Source organism: Scyliorhinus torazame, chromosome 6, assembly GCF_047496885.1.
Source record: "Scyliorhinus torazame isolate Kashiwa2021f chromosome 6, sScyTor2.1, whole genome shotgun sequence".
Taxonomy (NCBI): domain Eukaryota; kingdom Metazoa; phylum Chordata; class Chondrichthyes; order Carcharhiniformes; family Scyliorhinidae; genus Scyliorhinus; species Scyliorhinus torazame.
This window is the reverse complement of record NC_092712.1, coordinates 7,498,015-7,519,991: the sequence shown is the minus strand read 5'-3', so window position 1 is coordinate 7,519,991 and position 21,977 is coordinate 7,498,015. Positions and strand designations below refer to the sequence as shown.

General features: G+C 51.2%; 1 protein-coding gene across 1 annotated transcript in view; it reads left to right on the top strand.

Annotated features, from left to right (window-relative positions):
* The first annotated feature begins 977 nt into the window (after positions 1-977).
* fam83hb (family with sequence similarity 83 member Hb) overlaps positions 978-21,977 on the top strand; it is a 200,802-nt gene continuing 179,802 nt past the window's right edge. Inside the window, exon 1 of the mRNA XM_072507906.1 lies at positions 978-1,245. The gene's annotated coding sequence lies outside the window, so the exon portion shown is untranslated. The remainder of the gene's footprint in view (positions 1,246-21,977) is intronic.

Genomic DNA, 21,977 nt, shown 5'->3' with positions numbered 1-21,977 from the left:
AAATATTTCCTTCCCTGAAGGACATTAGTGACCCAGATGGGTTTTTACAACAATCGATATTGGTTTCATGGCCATCATTAGACTTTTCCCAAGGAAATCTGCCGTCCTTACCCGGTCTGGCCTACCTGTGACTCCAGACTCACAGCAATGTGGTTGACTCTTTACTGCCCCCTCAAGGGCAGTTAGGGATGGGCAATAAATGTTGGCACAGCCGGCGATGCCTATGTTCCATGAACACATTTTTAAAAATGTGTTACTTATCAATGTTTAAGAAAACACCACAACCTGCAGATTGGGATTCAATGGAAGTGACAGGTTGGATTGGAATTTGGTTTGCTGCAGGTACAGGACTGAGCAAGGACCTTGATAAGTCAGAGTTTCATTCCTGCCTCAGTGAGAGGCAAGCACCAACAGGCACGCTCAGACAATGGTTCGCGCAGCCTTGCAGAATTGTTGCAAGTGTCGGTTCACCAACTCGAGCTGGAAAGATTCATGAAAACAGAGTCCTGACTTCCCCAGAACATAATAAACGTGCCAATCAAAGGAAAGACTTTTTTTAAAAAAACGTGTCCACGCTGTCCCAGACCCAGACCACAGCACCCACCAGATTAATATTTAATTTCTAGAGATTGCCAGGTAATGCTAGAAAAATTGGCAGGGGGAGTACAGTTCAGCTCAGTAAATTCACCCAAGAATAGCCAAAAAATACAAAGATGAATTTTATTTCCTGAAATTGAAACCGATCAGAAGTGTTTATTTCCCTGTGAAGCTGCCTGGAAATAGTTGTGGTGTTTGAGAGGGGCTGCTTTAGCAGTTGGGTGAAAGTTTGTACAGTGTGTGGGAGTGACTGTGTGCACCCTCCAGGGAGGGACTAGGGGTGAGTGTGTGCACCCTCCAGGGAGGGACCAGGGGTGAGTGTGTGCACCTCCACCCCCTGCTGCTGGGAGGGACCAGCTCTCTCCACCGGATGTGGCCTGCCAGGTTCCTCCAGTGTCGGAGCAGGTTTCCTGGATGTGTCCGGCGGCGGCAGGTGATCACTCGCCCTGCGCAATGCCATCGCTATAGTTTGGATTGGGAGTGGTGAAGCGCTTGAAGCGAGCGAGCAGCCGGCAGCAGCTCGGGTGGAGGCAGCAGGTACAGAGCCCGTGTGGCCCAGCCAGGAACAGGGAGGGGTCTGCGCTAATACCGACCCTGGAGTTCTTGGCAGGCGGAATATCGAAGCTCCCCACACTCCAAAGCTGACTGGTGAGTAAGTGAGCAAGCAGTGTCCTTGTGACGGTTCCTATTTCAGGCTGTGTGTACAGGACAGTACCTGTGTCCTCGCCACTCTCACTGGCTACAGTGCGTACAGGTACTGGCTACAGTATACACAGGTACTGACTGCAGTATATACAGGTACTGACTGCAGTATATACAGATACTGACTGCAGTATATACAGGTACTGGCTACAGTGCGTACAGGTACTGACTTCAGTATATACAGGTACTGGCTACAGTGCGTACAGGTACTGGCTACAGTATATACAGGTACTGGCTACAGTGCGTACAGGTACTGGCTACAGTATACACAGGTACTGTCTACAGTGTGTACAGGTACTGGCTACAGTATATACAGGTACTGGCTACAGTGCGTACAGGTACTGGCTACAGTATACACAGGTACTGTCTACAGTGTGTACAGGTACTGGCTACAGTGTGTACAGGTACTGACTGCAGTATATACAGGTACTGGCTACAGTATATACAGATACTGACTGCAGTATATACAGGTACTGACTGCAGTATATACAGGTACTGGCTACAGTATATACAGATACTGACTTCAGTATATACAGGTACTGACTTCAGTATATACAGGTACTGACTGCAGTATATACAGGTACTGGCTACAGTATACACAGGTACTGACTGCAGTATATACAGATACTGACTGCAGTATATACAGGTACTGGCTACAGTGCGTACAGGTACTGACTTCAGTATATACAGGTACTGGCTACAGTGCGTACAGGTACTGGCTACAGTATATACAGGTACTGGCTACAGTGCGTACAGGTACTGGCTACAGTATACACAGGTACTGTCTACAGTGTGTACAGGTACTGGCTACAGTATATACAGGTACTGGCTACAGTGCGTACAGGTACTGGCTACAGTATATACAGGTACTGGCTACAGTGCGTACAGGTACTGGCTACAGTATACACAGGTACTGTCTACAGTGTGTACAGGTACTGGCTACAGTGTGTACAGGTACTGACTGCAGTATATACAGGTACTGGCTACAGTATATACAGATACTGACTGCAGTATATACAGGTACTGACTGCAGTATATACAGGTACTGGCTACAGTATATACAGGTACTGACTGCAGTATATACAGGTACTGACTACAGTATATACAGGTACTGACTGCAGTATATACAGGTACTGACTGCAGTATATACAGGTACTGACTGCAGTGTGTACAGGTACTGACTGCAGTGTGTACAGGTACTGACTGCAGTACATACAGGTACTGACTGCAGTATATACAGGTACTGGGTACAGTATATACAGGTACTGACTGCAGTATATACAGGTACTGACTTCAGTATATACAGGTACTGACTGCAGTGTGTACAGGTACTGACTGCAGTGTGTACAGGTACTGACTGCAGTGTGTACAGGTACTGACTGCAGTACATACAGGTACTGACTGCAGTATATACAGGTACTGGCTACAGTATATACAGGTACTGACTGCAGTATATACAGGTACTGACTACAGTATATACAGGTACTGACTGCAGTATATACAGGTACTGACTGCAGTATATACAGGTACTGACTGCAGTGTGTACAGGTACTGACTGCAGTACATACAGGTACTGACTGCAGTACATACAGGTACTGACTGCAGTACATACAGGTACTGGCTGCAGTACATACAGGTACTGGCTGCAGTACATACAGGTACTGGCTACAGTATATACAGGTACTGACTGCAGTATATACAGATACTGACTGCAGTATATACAGATACTGACTGCAGTATATACAGGTACTGACTGCAGTATATACAGATACTGACTGCAGTATATACAGATACTGACTGCAGTATATACAGGTATTGACTGCAGTATATACAGATACTGACTGCAGTATATACAGATACTGACTGCAGTATATACAGATACTGACTGCAGTATATACAGGTACTGACTGCAGTATATACAGATACTGACTGCAGTATATACAGGTACTGACTGCAGTATATACAGGTACTGGCTACAGTATATACAGGTACTGACTGCAGTATATACAGGTACTGACTGCAGTATATACAGGTACTGACTGCAGTATATACAGGTACTGACTGCAGTATATACAGGTACTGACTGCAGTATATACAGGTACTGACTGCAGTATATACAGATACTGACTGCAGTATATACAGATACTGACTGCAGTATATACAGATACTGACTGCAGTATATACAGATACTGACTTCAGTATATACAGATACTGACTGCAGTATATACAGATACTGACTGCAGTATATACAGGTACTGACTGCAGTATATACAGATACTGACTTCAGTATATACAGATACTGACTGCAGTATATACAGATACTGACTGCAGTATATACAGGTACTGACTTCAGTATATACAGGTACTGACTGCAGTATATACAGATACTGACTGCAGTATATACAGATACTGACTGCAGTATATACAGGTTCTGACTGCAGTATATACAGGTACTGACTGCAGTATATACAGATACTGACTGCAGTATATACAGGTACTGACTGCAGTATATACAGGTACTGACTGCAGTATATACAGGTACTGACTGCAGTATATACAGGTACTGACTGCAGTATATACAGGTACTGACTGCAGTATATACAGATACTGACTTCAGTATATACAGGTACTGACTGCAGTATATACAGGTACTGACTTCAGTATATACAGATACTGACTTCAGTATATACATGTACTGACTGCAGTATATACAGGTACTGACTGCAGTATATACAGGTACTGACTGCAGTATATACAGGTACTGACTGCAGTATATACAGATACTGACTGCAGTATATACAGATACTGACTTCAGTATATACAGATACTGACTGCAGTATATACAGATACTGACTGCAGTATATACAGATACTGACTGCAGTATATACAGATACTGACTTCAGTATGTACAGATACTGACTGCAGCGTGTACAGGTACTGACTGCAGTATATACAGGTACTGACTGCAGTATATACAGATACTGACTTCAGTATATACAGGTACTGACTGCAGTATATACAGATACTGACTGCAGTATATACAGGTGCTGACTGCAGTGTGTACAGGTACTGACTACAGTATATACAGGTGCTGACTGCAGTGTGTACAGGTACTGACTACAGTATATACAGGTGCTGACTGCAGTGTGTACAGGTACTGACTACAGTATATACAGGTGCTGACTGCAGTGTGTACAGGTACTGACTACAGTATATACAGGTGCTGGCTACAGTATATACAGGTGCTGACTGCAGTGCGTACAGGTACTGACTACAGTATATACAGGTGCTGACTGCAGTGTGTACAGGTACTGACTACAGTATATACAGGTGCTGACTGCAGTGTGTACAGGTACTGACTACAGTATATACAGGTGCTGACTGCAGTGTGTACAGGTACTGAGTACAGTATATACAGGTACTGACTGCAGTATATACAGATACTGACTGCAGTATATACAGATACTGACTACAGTATATACAGGTACTGACTGCAGTATATACAGGTACTGACTACAGTATATACAGGTACTGACTGCAGTATATACAGATACTGACTGCAGTATATACAGGTACTGACTGCAGTATATACAGTCACTGGCTACAGTATACACAGGTACTGGCTACAGTATATACAGGTGCTGACTGCAGTGTGTACAGATACTGACTTCAGTATATACAGGTACTGGCTGCAGTATACACAGGTACTGGCTACAGTATACACAGGTACTGGCTACAGTATATACAGGTGCTGACTGCAGTGTGTACAGGTACTGACTACAGTATATACAGGTACTGGCTGCAGTATATACAGGTACTGGCTACAGTATACACAGGTACTGGCTACAGTATATACAGGTGCTGACTGCAGTGTGTACAGGTACTGACTACAGTATATATAGGTACTGACTGCAGTATATACAGGTACTGACTGCAGTATATACAGGTACTGACTGCAGTATATACAGGTACTGACTGCAGTATATACAGGTACTGACTGCAGTATATACAGGTACTGACTGCAGTATATACAGGTACTGACTGCAGTATATACAGGTACTGACTGCAGTGTGTACAGGTACTGACTGCAGTATATACAGGTACTGACTACAGTATATACAGGTACTGGCTACAGTATATACAGGTGCTGACTGCAGTGTGTACAGGTACTGACTACAGTATATACAGATACTGACTGCAGTATATACAGATACTGACTGCAGTATATACAGATACTGACTGCAGTATATACAGATACTGACTGCAGTATATACAGATACTGACTGCAGTATATACAGATACTGACTGCAGTATATACAGATACTGACTGCAGTATATACAGATACTGACTGCAGTATATACAGGTACTGACTGCAGTGTATACAGATACTGACTACAGTGTATACAGATACTGACTTCAGTATATACAGATACTGACTGCAGTATATACAGATACTGACTACAGTGTATACAGATACTGACTTCAGTATATACAGGTACTGACTGCAGTATATACAGGTACTGACTGCAGTATATACAGGTACTGACTGCAGTGTGTACAGGTACTGACTGCAGTGTGTACAGGTACTGACTGCAGTGTGTACAGGTACTGACTGCAGTACGTACAGGTACTGACTGCAGTATATACAGGTACTGACTACAGTATATACAGGTACTGACTTCAGTATATACAGGTACTGACTTCAGTATATACAGGTACTGACTTCAGTATATACAGATACTAACTGCAGTATATACAGGTACTGACTGCAGTATATACAGATACTGACTTCAGTATATACAGGTACTGACTTCAGTATATACAGGTACTGACTTCAGTATATACAGGTACTGACTGCAGTATATACAGGTACTGACTACAGTATATTCAGATACTGACTTCAGTATATACAGATACTGACTGCAGTATATACAGGTACTGACTTCAGTATATACAGATACTGACTACAGTATATACAGATACTGACTACAGTATATACAGATACTGACTTCAGTATATACAGATACTGACTGCAGTATATACAGGTACTGACTTCAGTATATACAGGTACTGACTGCAGTATATACAGATACTGACTGCAGTATATACAGGTACTGACTGCAGTGTATACAGATACTGACTACAGTGTATACAGATACTGACTGCAGTATATACAGATACTGACTTCAGTATATACAGATACTGACTTCAGTATATACAGGTACTGACTTCAGTATATACAGGTACTGACTGCAGTATATACAGGTACTGACTGCAGTATATACAGGTACAGACTTCAGTATATACAGGTACTGACTTCAGTATATACAGGTACTGACTGCAGTATATACAGGTACTGACTGCAGTATATACAGATACTGACTTCAGTATATACAGATACTGACTGCAGTATATACAGGTACTGACTGCAGTATATACAGGTACTGACTGCAGTATATACAGGTACTGACTGCAGTATATACAGGTACTGACTGCAGTATATACAGATACTGACTTCAGTATATACAGGTACTGACTTCAGTATATACAGGTACTGACTGCAGTATATACAGGTACTGACTGCAGTATACACAAGTACTGACTACAGTGTGTACGGGTACTGTCTACAGTGTGTACAGGTACTGTCTACAGTGTGTACAGGTACTGGCTTCAGTATATACAGGTACTGACTACAGTGTGTACAGGTACTGACTACAGTGTGTACGGGTACTGACTACAGTATGTACAGGTACTGGCTACAGTGTGTACAGGTACTGACTACAGTATCTACAGGTACTGACTACAGTGTGTACAGGTACTGTCTACAGTGTGTACAGGTACTGTCTACAGTGTGTACAGGTACTGACTACAGTGTGTACAGGTACTGTCTACAGTGTGTACAGGTACTGTCTACAGTGTGTACAGGTACTGTCTACAGTGTGTACAGGTACTGACTACAGTGTGTACAGGTACTGTCTACAGTGTGTACAGGTACTGTCTACAGTGTGTACAGGTACTGTCTACAGTTTGTACAGGTACTGGCTACAGTGTGTACAGGTACTGACTACAGTATATACAGTACGAAGTCTTACAACACCAGGTTAAAGTCCAACAGGTTTGTTTCGATGTCACTAGCTTTCGGAGCGCTGCTCCTTCCTCAGGTGAATGAAGATGTCTGTTCCAGAAACATATATATAGACAGATTCAAAGATGCCAAACAATGCTTGGAATGCGAGCATTAGCAGGTGATTAAATCTTTACAGATCCAGAGATGGGGTAACCCCAGGTTAAAGAGGTGTGAATTGTACCAAGCCAGGACAGTTGGTAGGATTTCGCAGGCCAGATGGTGGGGGATGAATGTAATGCGACATGAATCCCAGGTCCCGGTTGAGGCCGCACTCATGTGTGCGGAACTTGGCTATAAGTTTCTGCTCGGCGATTCTGCGTTGTCGCACGTCCTGAAGGCCGCCTTGGAGAACGCTTACCCGGAGATCAGAGGCTGAATGCCCTTGACTGCTGAAGTGTTCCCCGACTGGAAGGGAACATTCCTGCCTGGTGATTGTTGCGCGATGTCCGTTCATTCGTTGTCGCAGCGTCTGCATGGTCTCGCCAATGTACCACGCTTCGGGACATCCTTTCCTGCAGCGTATGGGGTAGACAACGTTGGCCGAGTCGCACGAGTATGTACCGCGTACCTGGTGGGTGGTGTTCTCACGTGTAATAGTGGTATCCATGTCGATGATCTGGCACGTCTTGCAGAGATTGCCATGACAGGGTTGTGTGGTGTCGAGGTCACTGTTCTGAAGACTGGGTAGTTTGCTGCTTACTGTCTCACTATCCTCGAGGTGCTGCTTACTGTCTGACCCTCGGTCCTCCTCTCACTCTCCTCGAGGTGCTGCTTACTGTCTGTCCCCGAGTCCTCCTCTCACTCTCCTCGAGGTTCTGCTTACTGTCTGACCCTCGGTCCTCCTCTCATCTCCTCGAGGTGCTGCTTACTGTCTGACCCTCGGTCCTCCTCTCACTCTCCTCGAGGTGCTGCTTACTGTCTGTCCCCGAGTCCTCCTCTCACTCTCCTCGAGGTGCTGCTTACTGTCTGACCCTCGGTCCTCCTCTCACTCTCCTCGAGGTGCTGCTTACTGTCTGACCCTCGGTCCTCCTCTCACTCTCCTCGAGGTGCTGCTTACTGTCTGACCCTCGGCCCTCCTCTCACTCTCCTCGAGGTGCTGCTTACTGTCTGACCCTCGGTCCTCCTCTCACTCTCCTCGAGGTGCTGCTTACTGTCTGACCCTCGGTCCTCCTCTAACTCTCCTCGAGGTGCTGCTTACTGTCTGACCCTCGGTCCTCCTCTCACTCTCCTCGAGGTGCTGCTTACTGTCTGTCCCCGAGTCGTCCTCCTCACTCTCCTCGAGGTGCTGCTTACTGTCTGACCCTCGGTCCTCCTCTCACTCTCCTCGAGGTGCTGCTTACTGTCTGTCTCTGAGTCCTCCTCTCACTCTCCTCGAGGTGCTGCTTACTGTCTGTCCCCGAGTCCTCCTCTCACTCTCCTCGAGGTGCTGCTTACTGTCTGTCCCCGAGTCCTCCTCTCACTCTCCTCGAGGTGCTGCTTACTGTCTGACCCTCGGTCCTCCTCTCACTCTCCTCGAGGTGCTGCTTACTGTCTGTCCCCGAGTCCTCCTCTCGCTCTCCTCGAGGTGCTGCTTACTGTCTGACCCTCGGTCCTCCTCTCACTCTCCTCGAGGTGCTGCTTACTGTCTGTCCCCGAGTCCTCCTCTCACTCTCCTCGAGGTGCTGCTTACTGTCAGACCCTCGGTCCTCCTCTCACTCTCCTCGAGGTGCTGCTTACTGTCTGTCCCCGAGTCCTCATCTCACTCTCCTCGAGGTGCTGCTTACTGTCAGACCCTCGGTCCTCCTCTCACTCCCCTCGAGGTGCTGCTTACTGTCTGACCCTCGGTCCTCCTCTCACTTTCCTCGAGGTGCTGCTTACTGTCTGACCCTCGGTCCTCCTCTCACTCTCCTCGAGGTGCTGCTTACTGTCTGACCGAGAGTATCTCACTCTCCTCGAGGTGCTGCTTACTGTCTGACCCTCGGTCCTCCTCTCACTCTCCTCGAGGTGCTGCTTACTGTCTGTCCCCGAGTCCTCCTCTCACTCTCCTCGAGGTGCTGCTTACTGTCTGACCCTCGGTCCTCCTCTCACTCCCCTCGAGGTGCTGCTTACTGTCTGTCCCCGAGTCCTCCTCTCACTCTCCTCGAGGTGCTGCTTACTGTCTGACCCTCGGTCCTCCTCTCACTCTCCTCGAGGTGCTGCTTACTGTCTGACCCTCGGTCCTCCTCTCACTCTCCTCGAGGTGCTGCTTAATGTCTTTCTCCGAGTCCTCCTCTCACTCTCCTCGAGGTGCTGCTTACTGTCTGTCTCCGAGTCCTCCTCTCACTCTCCTCGAGGTGCTGCTTACTGTCTGACCCTCGGTCCTCCTCTCACTCCCCTCGAGGTGCTGCTTACTGTCTGTCCCCGAGTCCTCCTCTCACTCTCCTCGAGGTGCTGCTTACTGTCTGACCCTCGGTCCTCCTCTCACTCTCCTCGAGGTGCTGCTTACTGTCTGTCCCCGAGTCCTCCTCTCACTCTCCTCGAGGTGCTGCTTACTGTCTGACCGAGAGTAGCTCACTCTCCTCGAGGTGCTGCTTACTGTCTGACCCTCGGCCCTCCTCTCACTCTCCTCGAGGTGCTGCTTACTGTCTGACCCTCGATCCTCCTCTCACTCTCCTCGAGGTGCTGCTTACTGTCTGACCCTCGGTCCTCCTCTCATCTCCTCGAGGTGCTGCTTACTGTCTGACCCTCGGTCCTCCTCTCACTCTCCTCGAGGTGCTGCTTACTGTCTGACCCTCGGTCCTCCTCTCACTCTCCTCGAGGTGCTGCTTACTGTCTGACCCTCGGTCCTCCTCTCACTCTCCTCGAGGTGCTGCTTACTGTCTGACCCTCGGTCCTCCTCTCACTCTCCTCGAGGTGCTGCTTACTGTCTGACCCTCGGCCCTCCTCTCACTCCCCTCGAGGTGCTGCTTACTGTCTGACCCTCGGTCCTCCTCTCACTCTCCTCGAGGTGCTGCTTACTGTCTGACCCTCGGCCCTCCTCTCACTCTCCTCGAGGTGCTGCTTACTGTCTGACCCCGAGTCGTCCTCCTCACTCTCCTCGAGGTGCTGCTTACTGTCTGACCCTCGGTCCTCCTCTCACTCTCCTCGAGGTGCTGCTTACTGTCTGACCCTCGGTCCTCCTCTCATCTCCTCGAGGTGCTGCTTACTGTCTGACCCTCGGTCCTCCTCTCACTCTCCTCGAGGTGCTGCTTACTGTCTGACCCTCGGTCCTCCTCTCACTCTCCTCGAGGTGCTGCTTACTGTCTGACCCTCGGTCCTCCTCTCACTCTCCTCGAGGTGCTGCTTACTGTCTGACCCTCGGCCCTCCTCTCACTCTCCTCGAGGTGCTGCTTACTGTCTGACCCCGAGTCGTCCTCCTCACTCTCCTCGAGGCGCTGCTTACTGTCTGACCCTCGGTCCTCCTCTCACTCTCCTCGAGGTGCTGCTTACTGTCTGACCCTCGGTCCTCCTCTCACTCTCCTCGAGGTGCTGCTTACTGTCTGTCCCCGAGTCCTCCTCTCACTCTCCTCGAGGTGCTGCTTACTGACTGTCTCCGAGTCCTCCTCTCACTCCCCTCGAGGTGCTGCTTACTGTCTGACCCTCGGCCCTCCTCTCACTCTCCTCGAGGTGCTGCTTACTGTCTGACCCTCGGTCCTCCTCTCACTCTCCTCGAGGTGCTGCTTACTGTCTGACCCTCGGTCCTCCTCTCACTGTCCTCGAGGTGCTGCTTACTGTCTGACCCTCGGCCCTCCTCTCACTCTCCTCGAGGTGCTGCTTACTGTCTGTCCCCGAGTCCTCCTCTCACTCTCCTCTAGGTGCTGCTTACTGTCTGACCCTCGGTCCTCCTCTCACTCTCCTCGAGGTGCTGCTTACTGTCTGTCCCCGAGTCCTCCTCTCGCTCTCCTCGAGGTGCTGCTTACTGTCTGACCCTCGGTCCTCCTCTCACTCTCCTCGAGGTGCTGCTTACTGTCTGTCCCCGAGTCCTCCTCTCACTCTCCTCGAGGTGCTGCTTACTGTCAGACCCTCGGTCCTCCTCTCACTCTCCTCGAGGTGCTGCTTACTGTCTGACCCTCGGTCCTCCTCTCACTCTCCTCGAGGTGCTGCTTACTGTCTGACCCTCGGTCCTCCTCTCACTCCCCTCGAGGTGCTGCTTACTGTCTGTCCCCGAGTCCTCCTCTCACTCTCCTCGAGGTGCTGCTTACTGTCTGACCCTCGGTCCTCCTCTCACTCTCCTCGAGGTGCTGCTTACTGTCTGACCCTCGGTCCTCCTCTCACTCTCCTCGAGGTGCTGCTTACTGTCTGTCTCCGAGTCCTCCTCTCACTCTAATCGAGGTGCTGCTTACTGTCTGTCCCCGAGTCCTCCTCTCACTCTCCTCGAGGTGCTGCTTACTGTCTGACCGAGAGTAGCTCACTCTCCTCGAGGTGCTGCTTACTGTCTGACCCTCGGCCCTCCTCTCACTCTCCTCGAGGTGCTGCTTACTGTCTGACCCTCGGTCCTCCTCTCACTCTCCTCGAGGTGCTGCTTACTGTCTGACCCTCGGCCCTCCTCTCACTCTCCTCGAGGTGCTGCTTACTGTCTGACCCTCGGTCCTCCTCTCACTCTCCTCGAGGTGCTGCTTACTGTCTGTCCCTCGGTCCTCCTCTCACTCTCCTCGAGGTGCTGCTTACTGTCTGTCCCCGAGTCCTCCTCTCACTCTCCTCGAGGTGCTGCTTACTGTCTGACCCTCGGTCCTCCTCTCACTCCCCTCGAGGTGCTGCTTACTGTCTGTCCCTCGGTCCTCCTCTCACTCTCCTCGAGGTGCTGCTTACTCTCTGTCCCGGAGTCCTCCTCTCACTCTCCTCGAGGTGCTGCTTACTGTCTGACCCTCGGTCCTCCTCTCACTCTCCTCGAGGTGCTGCTTACTGTCTGACCCTCGGTCCTCCTCTCACTCCCCTCGAGGTGCTGCTTACTGTCTGACCCTCGGTCCTCCTCTCACTCTCCTCGAGGTGCTGCTTACTGTCTGACCCTCGGTCCTCCTCTCACTCTCCTCGAGGTGCTGCTTACTGTCTGTCCCCGAGTCCTCCTCTCACTCTCCTCGAGGTGCTGCTTACTGTCTGTCCCCGAGTCCTCCTCTCACTCCCCTCGAGGTGCTGCTTACTGTCTGTCCCCGAGTCCTCCTCTCACTCCCCTCGAGGTGCTGCTTACTGTCTGTCCCCGAGTCCTCCTCTCACTCTCCTCGAGGTGCTGCTTACTGTCTGACCCTCGGTCCTCCTCTCACTCTCCTCGAGGTGCTGCTTACTGTCTGTCCCCGAGTCCTCCTCTCCCTCCCCTCGAGGTGCTGCTTACTGTCTGTCCCCGAGTCCTCCTCTCACTCTCCTCGAGGTGCTGCTTACTGTCTGACCCTCGGGCCTCCTCTCACTCTCCTCGAGGTGCTGCTTACTGTCTGACCCTCGGTCCTCCTCTCACTCTCCTCGAGGTGCTGCTTACTGTCTGTCTCCGAGTCCTCCTCTCACTCTCCTCGAGGTGCTGCTTACTGTCTGACCCTCGGTCCTCCTCTCATTCTCCTCGAGGTGCTGCTTACTGTCTGACCCTCGGTCCTCCTCTCACTCTCCTCGAGGTGCTGCTTACTGTCTGACCCTCGGTCCTCCTCTCACTCTCCTCGAGGTGCTGCTTACTGTCTGTCCCCGAGTCCTCCTCTCACTCTCCTCGAGGTGCTGCTTACTGTCTGACCCTCGGCCCTCCTCTCACTCTCCTCGAGGTGCTGCTTACTGTCTGTCCCCGAGTCCTCCTCTCACTCTCCTCGAGGTGCTGCTTACTGTCTGTCCCCGAGTCCTCCTCTCACTGTCCTCGAGGTGCTGCTTACTGTCTGACCCTCGGTCCTCCTCTCACTCTCCTCGAGGTGCTGCTTACTGTCTGTCTCCGAGTCCTCCTCTCACTCTCCTCGAGGTGCTGCTTACTGTCTGACGCTCGGCCCTCCTCTCACTCTCCTCGAGGTGCTGCTTACTGTCTGACCGAGAGTATCTCACTCTCCTCGAGGTGCTGCTTACTCTCTGTCCCGGAGTCCTCCTCTCACTCTCCTCGAGGTGCTGCTTACTGTCTGACCCTCGGTCCTCCTCTCACTCTCCTCGAGGTGCTGCTTACTGTCTGTCCCCGAGTCCTCCTCTCACTCTCCTCGAGGTGCTGCTTACTGTCTGACCCTCGGTCCTCCTCTCACTCTCCTCGAGGTGCTGCTTACTGTCTGTCCCCGAGTCCTCCTCTCACTCTCCTCGAGGTGCTGCTTACTGTCTGACCCTCGGTCCTCCTCTCACTCTCCTCGAGGTGCTGCTTACTCTCTGACCCCGAGTCCTCCTCTCACTCCCCTCGAGGTGCTGCTTACTGTCTGTCTCCGAGTCCTCCTCTCACTCTCCTCGAGGTGCTGCTTACTGTCTGACCCTCGGTCCTCCTCTCACTCTCCTCGAGGTGCTGCTTACTGTCTGACCCTCGGTCCTCCTCTCACTCTCCTCGAGGTGCTGCTTACTGTCTGACCCTCGGTCCTCCTCTCACTCTCCTCGAGGTGCTGCTTACTGTCTGTCCCTCGGTCCTCCTCTCACTCTCCTCGAGGTGCTGCTTACTGTCTGACCCTCGGTCCTCCTCTCACTCTCCTCGAGGTGCTGCTTACTGTCTGACCCTCGGCCCTTCTCTCACTCTCCTCGAGGTGCTGCTTACTGTCTGACCGAGAGTATCTCACTCTCCTCGAGGTGCTGCTTACTGTCTGTCCCCGAGTCCTCCTCTCATTATCCTCGAGGTGCTGCTTACTGTCTGTCCCCGAGTCCTCCTCTCACTCTCCTCGAGGTGCTGCTTACTGTCTGACCCTCGGTCCTCCTCTCACTCTCCTCGAGGTGCTGCTTACTGTCTGTCCCCGAGTCCTCCTCTCACTCCCCTCGAGGTGCTGCTTACTGTCTGACCCTCGGTCCTCCTCTCACTCTCCTCGAGGTGCTGCTTACTGTCTGTCCCCGAGTCCTCCTCTCACTCTCCTCGAGGTGCTGCTTACTGTCTGACCCTCGGTCCTCCTCTCACTCCCCTCGAGGTGCTGCTTACTGTCTGTCCCTCGGTCCTCCTCTCACTCTCCTCGAGGTGCTGCTTACTGTCTGACCCTCGGTCCTCCTCTCACTCCCCTCGAGGTGCTGCTTACTGTCTGACCCTCGGTCCTCCTCTCACTCCCCTCGAGGTGCTGCTTACTGTCTGACCCTCGGTCCTCCTCTCACTCCCCTCGAGGTGCTGCTTACTCTCTGTCCCGGAGTCCTCCTCTCACTCTCCTCGAGGTGCTGCTTACTGTCTGACCCTCGGTCCTCCTCTCACTCCCCTCGAGGTGCTGCTTACTGTCTGTCCCCGAGTCCTCCTCTCACTCTCCTCGAGGTGCTGCTTACTGTCTGACCCTCGGTCCTCCTCTCACTCTCCTCGAGGTGCTGCTTACTGTCTGTCCCCGAGTCCTCCTCTCACTCTCCTCGAGGTGCTGCTTACTGTCTGACCCTCGGTCCTCCTCTCACTCTCCTCGAGGTGCTGCTTACTGTCTGTCCCCGAGTCCTCCTCTCACTCTCCTCGAGGTGCTGCTTACTGTCTGACCCTCGGTCCTCCTCTCACTCTCCTCGAGGTGCTGCTTACTGTCTGTCCCCGAGTCCTCCTCTCACTCTCCTCGAGGTGCTGCTTACTGTCTGACCCTCGGTCCTCCTCTCACTCTCCTCGAGGTGCTGCTTACTGTCTGTCTCCGAGTCCTCCTCTCACTTCCCTCGAGGTGCTGCTTACTGTCTGACCCTCGGTCCTCCTCTCACTCTCCTCGAGGTGCTGCTTACTGTCTGACCCTCGGCCCTCCTCTCACTCTCCTCGAGGTGCTGCTTACTGTCTGATGTGTTGGGTACTCTGGATCTGTGGAGACTGCGTTTACCTTAGCAGTAACATAGACAGGCTACCAACACTTGTAATAGTACAACTCTATTTTATTTAGCTCAGAGCTGTTGAACAAACTTTCACTGTGGGTCGACACTATGTTAGATTGACTGAATACCTGTGCCTAACCTGACCAGCCTATACTGCTAGCACATGGTGGATGTTTGTGCTACTGACTGCGGGCTCTGTCTGTCTCCGAGGCTGCATCCCGAGTGAGTGGGAAAACTAGTGCCCTCTGTCTTTATAGTGACCGTGCCCTCACTGGTGATTGGCTGCTGTGTTGTGTGTGTTGATTGATCTTGCAGTGTGTCAGTCAGTGTGTGTCTCTGCACCATCATATACTGATGTGTATATTATGACATCTCCCCTTTTCTAAAAAAAAATGTGTGTTCGTGGCAATAAATAATGTAGTATGCGAATGTTCCTAACTCTGTGTGGCACATGCGAGCATATTTACAGGACTATGTACAGAAACTCTCAGATATTTACATTGGAAGGTGTCTGGTGCAGATGGACAGTATGTAACACAGAATATAACTAGAACAACAGTGTGTACAAACCAGTGAGTTAATCAAACAGGGTAACGAAACAATCAGTTCATGAGTTCAGAGAGTCCATGAATTCAGGCACTTCATAAATTCAGTCTCTGAGGTGGGTGACGAATTCTGGTTGACCGCCTCAAGGGTGGGTCGGGACCGCCTGTTCTGGAATGGGCGGGATTGTGTCAGACTCAGAGGGTGGCAGAGCGAAAGGGAGATCTGCAAAGTCCGTGACGGGTTCGTCGTGACGGCGGGGCAGGACATGATGATCTGGTGGTGAGCGAGGAAGGAGTCGTAGTGCCCGCCTATTCCGGCGAAGAAGAGAGACGTCTTGTAAACTAACCAAAAATGACCTGGGGCCACTTGTCTGAGCACCACAGCGGTGGTGGACCAACAACCATCGGGAAGTTGGACACGGACCTTGTCATCAGGAGCCAGAGCAGGGAGATCCGTGGCACGAGCGCGTACACCGATTTGTGTTGGGCCCGAGACAACTGCATTCGACGAAGGACGGGAAGGTTGTCCAAGTCCGGGACATGAATGGCCGGCACCGTCGTCCGCAGCGTGCGATTCATCAACAATTGAGCCGGTGACAGGCCGGTGGACAATGGAGCTGACCTTAAGCAAGCAGGTCGAGGTAAAAATCGGATCCTGCATCGGCCGCCTTGCACAGGAGTCGTTTGACAATGTGCACCCCCTTTTCAGCTTTGCCATTGGATTGGGGGTAATGGGGACTGGACGTGACATGTGTGAAGTTGTATCGTTTGGCAAAATTGGACCACTCCTGACTGGCAAAACACGGGCCATTGTCGGACATGACCGTGAGCGGGATGCCATGGCGAGCGAAGGTTTCCTTTGTCATGTGAGAGTACCTTTAAGACATGGATGTTTAAGCAATGTACCTTTAAGAAAACAGTGATATCAGAGAGTGGGTGGGGCTGAGCTCAGGTCAGCCATTTTGCAGTTTAGTTTTGCAGTTTGAAAAGAGCTTGGGAGTGTCTGTGTTTGCAGTGAGCTCGATCTCTGACATGAATGCCGGACTGACTGGCATCCGTGGAGATCTTTGTTTCTTTGGCCGGATTGAAAAATACCAACACCGGGGCCTTGGTCAGCTTCGCCCTGAGTTCCCGCCATTCCTGTTCGTGGGCGGGGAGCCATTGGAACTCGGTCGTCTTCTTAACCAGGTTCCTGAGAGCCGTGGCGTGGGAGGCGAGGTTAGGGATGAATTTCCCCAGGAAATTGACCATGCCCAGGAAGCGGAGGACCGCCTTCTTGTCCTCCGGTGTCTTCATGGCCTTAAGGGCAGATACCTTGTCAGCAGCCGGCTGCACGCCAAACTGTGAAATGTGGTCTCCGAGGAATTTAAGTTCTGTTTGACCAAAGGAGCATTTGGCCCTGTTGAGGCGGAGGCCGTGCTCATGGATACGTCGGAAGACGCGTTGGAGGCGATCAATGTGCTCCTGCGAGGTGGTAGACCAGACGATGATGTCGTCCACATATACGCGAACCCCTTCGATATCTTCCATCATCTGCTCCATTATTCTGTGGAACACGTCCGATGCAGAGATGATGCCAAACGGCATCCGGTTGTAGCAGTACCGGCCAAATGGGGTTTTAAAGGTGCAGAGCTTCCGACTGGATGCGTTGAGTTGGATCTGCCAGAACCCCTTGGATGCGTGTAGCTTGGTGAAAGATTTGGTGCGAGCCATCTCGCAGGTGAGTTCTTCGCGCTTTGGAATGGGATAGTGTTCTCTCATAATATTGCGGTTGAGGTCCTTGGGATCAATACATATGCGCAATTCGCCGGATGTTTTTTTCACGCACACCGTAGAGCTGACCCAGTCAGTCGGTTCTGTAACTTTCAAAATTCCGCCCTGGTCCTGGAGATCCTGCAGCTGCTGCTTGAGGCGGTCCTTGAGGGGAGCTGGTACCCTGTGAGGTGCGCGCACCACAGGCGTGGCATTTGGTTTTAACAAGATTTTCTAAGTGTATGGGAGTGTGCCCATACCCTCGAATACACCGTGGTATCGGGTGATGATGGCGTTCAGCTGTGTCCGAACATCAGCGTCCTGAGATGCGGAAGTGTCAGCGGGTGACAGGGAGTGAACCCTCTGGACAAGGTTTAGAAGTTTGCACGGCTGAGCACCAAGCAGGGAGGCTTTCGTGGATCCCACTATTTCGAATGGCAGGTTAGCCTTTAATGACCGGTGCGACACTTCAAGCTGGCAAGAGCCACTGGCAGCAATGGCATTACCATTATAGTCCAGAAGCTGGCAGGCGGATGGCAGGATGGTCGGCTTGACATGGAGGCTTTCGAGGTCAGACTGCGCAATGAGGTTGCCGAAGCGCCGGTGTCCAGGCGGGATCGGTTGACCGTGAGGGTGGCACGCCACTCATCGTCCGGATCAATGCGGAATATTGGGAGAGACTTGGCTTTTGTCTTCTGGAGCATCTTGTGTTTGGTGATGATGCCCACCCGAAATGGTGCTTTAGGGTCCTCGGTGTCAAGGTCCGGAATCGAGTCGGAATCGGTGACTGGTGGCTGGATGGCTCGGACATCCCTGCGTGGCTGGTTGGAGCGACGAGAGGTAGTTGGTTGAGCAGACCTGCATAGTGGCCAAGCTTGCCACATTGGAGACAGCGTCAGGATTTTGCAGGACATTGCAGCTTTAAGTGGGCGGAGCCACAGTTGCTGCACGTCGTGACGTCAGAACGTTTGGTACACCACCGCGCATGCGCGGTGCGGTCGTGCGTAGTGCACACCTGCACAGTGCGGTCTTCGGCCTCGCTGTCCCCTCGGTCAGTGCGCGCATGCGCGGGAGCCCGCGAAAAGTGCGCGAAATGGCCGCCCTCATCCAGGCTTAGGCCCTGGAGTTGTTTAATGGCTTGCACCCGCTCTGCCTCGTGGGGACCTTGCCGCGTCGTTTCAGCCGCTAGAATGTGCGAGTATCGGTTAGTGGCGTGTCCATGCAGAACGCAGGTCTCGATGGCGGTCGCTCGGGTGAGCTGTTTAACCTCGAGGAGCTGCTGGCGTAGGGGGTCCGACTGAACACCGAAAACGATCTGGTCACGGATCATCGAGTCAGAGGTGGAGCCGTAATTACAGGACTGCGCGAGGATGCGAAGGTGAGTGAGGAAAGATTGAAAAGGTCCATCCTTACCCTGCAGACTCTGTTGAAAGACATAACGCTCAAAACTTTAATTTACCTCGATGTCACAGTGACTGTCGAATTTGAGCAGGACTGTCTTGAACTTGGGCTTCTCTTCACCCTCCGCGAAAGTGAGAGAGTTGAAGATATGGATGGCATGGTCCCCGGCCGTGGAAAGGAAGAGAGCAATCTTCCTGGCGTCTGAAGCAGCTTCCAGGTCTGTAGCTTCGAGGTATAGCTGGAATCGTTGTTTAAAGATTTTCCCGTTCACACCGAGGTTGCCGGTGATGCGGAGCGGCGGGGGAGGGCGGACGCTGTCTATACTACCGGATGGCTGATTGCTGGTCGAAGGCAGATCACTTGAAGGTGGGTCTGTTAAACTCTAACATCACGTACTGCTACCATGATGTGTTGGGTACTCTGGATCTGTGGAGACTGCGTTTACCTTAGCAGTAACATAGACAGGCTACCTACACTTGTAATAGGACAACTCTATTTTATTTAACTAAGAGCCATTAAACATACTTGCGCACTGTGGGTCGACACTAATGAGCGGGAAAACTGGTGCCCTCTGTCTTTATAGTGACCGTGCCCTAACTGGTGATTGGCTGCTGCGTTGTGTGTGTTGATTGGTCTGGCAGTGTGTCAGTCAGTGTGTGTCTCTGCACCATCATATACTGATGTGTATATTATGCCACTGCCTGTCTCCAAGTCCTCCACTCGCTCTCCTCGAGGTGCTGCTGAGTCTGTCCCTTGGTCCTCCTATCGCTGCTCTCAAGGTGCTGCTGACCGCCTGGCTTGGTATCCCCCTGTTGCAGTCTCTTATCGATGCTACTGACTGCCTGTTCCCGGGTCCTCTGTCCGCACTCTCCTCGGTCCATCCTCACGGATTGCTGCATGCAGCCACACATTGATCTCCCGTGTTTCAGAGCTCCAGCAGCGGCTGGAGTCACTGTGGCGCATCCATGAGGCTGAGAGCTATGTGGATAGCACGTTCAGAGAGGTGGTCACACTCAGCCGAGGAGGCTGGAAACGGAAAGAGAGTGGATGATTGCAAGTCAGCGCAAGAAAACTAGGCAGCTCGTGCAGGAGTCGTTTGGGGTCCCGCTCACCAATCAATTTTCTGTTTTGGTTACTGGGGCGGGTATGGCTCCTCCGAGGTGTGCAATCAGATCCAGGTTTGTGGCACCACAGGCAGCTCTGCTTAAAGAGTGGGAGAAAAAAGAGGAGAAGAGCAGTAGTGATGGGGGATTCGTTAGTTAGGGGGGAGCAGACAGGCATTTCTGTGGCCATAGACTTGACTCCAGGATGGGATATTGCCTTCGTGGGGAGGAGGGACCGACAGAGGCTGGATGGCCACACCTGGACTGGGATAAATATCCTCACGGAGTTTTGCCAGTGCTGTTCCCGGCGAGGGGGTAGTTTAAATTACATTGAACGACATTGACAGGGAGATGGGACCCTGAGGGGAAATTCAGAGCAGGGACTGGGTGATGGTGAATTAGTGAGCAATTCATCACGACAGAAGCAGCACGTTTAAATAGTGACAGTGTTAAAAGGTAAATATGGAAATCCAAGGAGCATAGCAAATAACGTCAATCCACTGATGGACACACATGGCAGGATGATATCATCACTTTAACAGCTGAAGGAAGGGCAAACAGAGCAGCTCAACATGGCTGGATATCGAGTTTTCAGGCAGGGTAGGGAGGGGGATAAAAGGATGGGGGTACAGCATTGTTAGTTAAAGAATCAATGACAGCTCAGAGGAGGGATGATGCACCAAATGAAGCAGCAAATTAGGCCACATGGGTTGTGGTCGGGCAGCCACACTGAGGATTGTACTACAGACCCCCAAATTGTGGAAGGGCCTTCGCGCAAATATGGAGGCAGATTTCTGAGTGGGATGGCAACAGAGCAGTGATCAACAATCCTAATGTCAATTGGGATACGGATCTTTGGAGACTTCAACACCCTAATGTCAATTGGGATACAAAGAACAAAGAAAAGTACAGCACAGGAACAGGCCCTTCGGCCCTCCAAGCCCGTGCCGACCATGCTGCCCGTCTAAACTAAAATCTTCTGCACTTCCTGGGTCCATATCCCTATATTCCCATTCTATTCATGTACTTGTCAAGATGCCCCTTAAACGTCACTATCGTCCCTGCTTCCACCACCTCCTCCGGCAGCGAGTTCCAGGCACCCACTACCCTCTGCGTAAAAAAACTTGCCTCGTACATCTACTCTAAACCTTGTCCCTCGCACCTTAAACCTATGCCCCCTAGTAATTGACCCCTCTACCCTGGGGAAAAGTCTCTGACTATCCACTCTGTCTATGCCCCTCATAATTTTGTATACCTCTATCAGGTCGCCCCTCAACCTCCGTCGTTCCAGTGAGAACAAACCGAGTTTATTCAACCTCTCCTCACAGCTAATGCCCTCCATACCAGGCAACATTCTGGTAAATCTCTTCTGCACCCTCTCTAAAGCCTCCACATCCTTCTGGTAGTGTGGCGACCAGAATTGAACACTATACTCCAAGTGTGGCCTAACTAAGGTTCTATACAGCTGCAACATGACTTGCCAATTCTTATACTCAATGCCCCGGCCAATGAAGGCAAGCATGCCGTATGCCTTCTTGACTACCTTCTCCACCTGTGTTGCCCCTTTCAGTGACCTGTGGACCTGTACACCTAAGTCTCTCTGACTGTCAATACACTTGAGGGTTCTTCCATTCACTGTATATTCCCTACCTGCATTAGACCTTCCAAAATGCATTACCTCACATTTGTCCGGATTAAACTCCATCTGCCATCTCGTCACCCAAGTCTCCAAACAATCTAAATCCTGCTGTATCCTCTGACAGTCCTCATCGCTATCCGCAATTCCACCAACCTTTGTGTCGTCGCAAATTTACTCATCAGACCAGTTACATTTTCCTCCAAATCATTTATATATACTT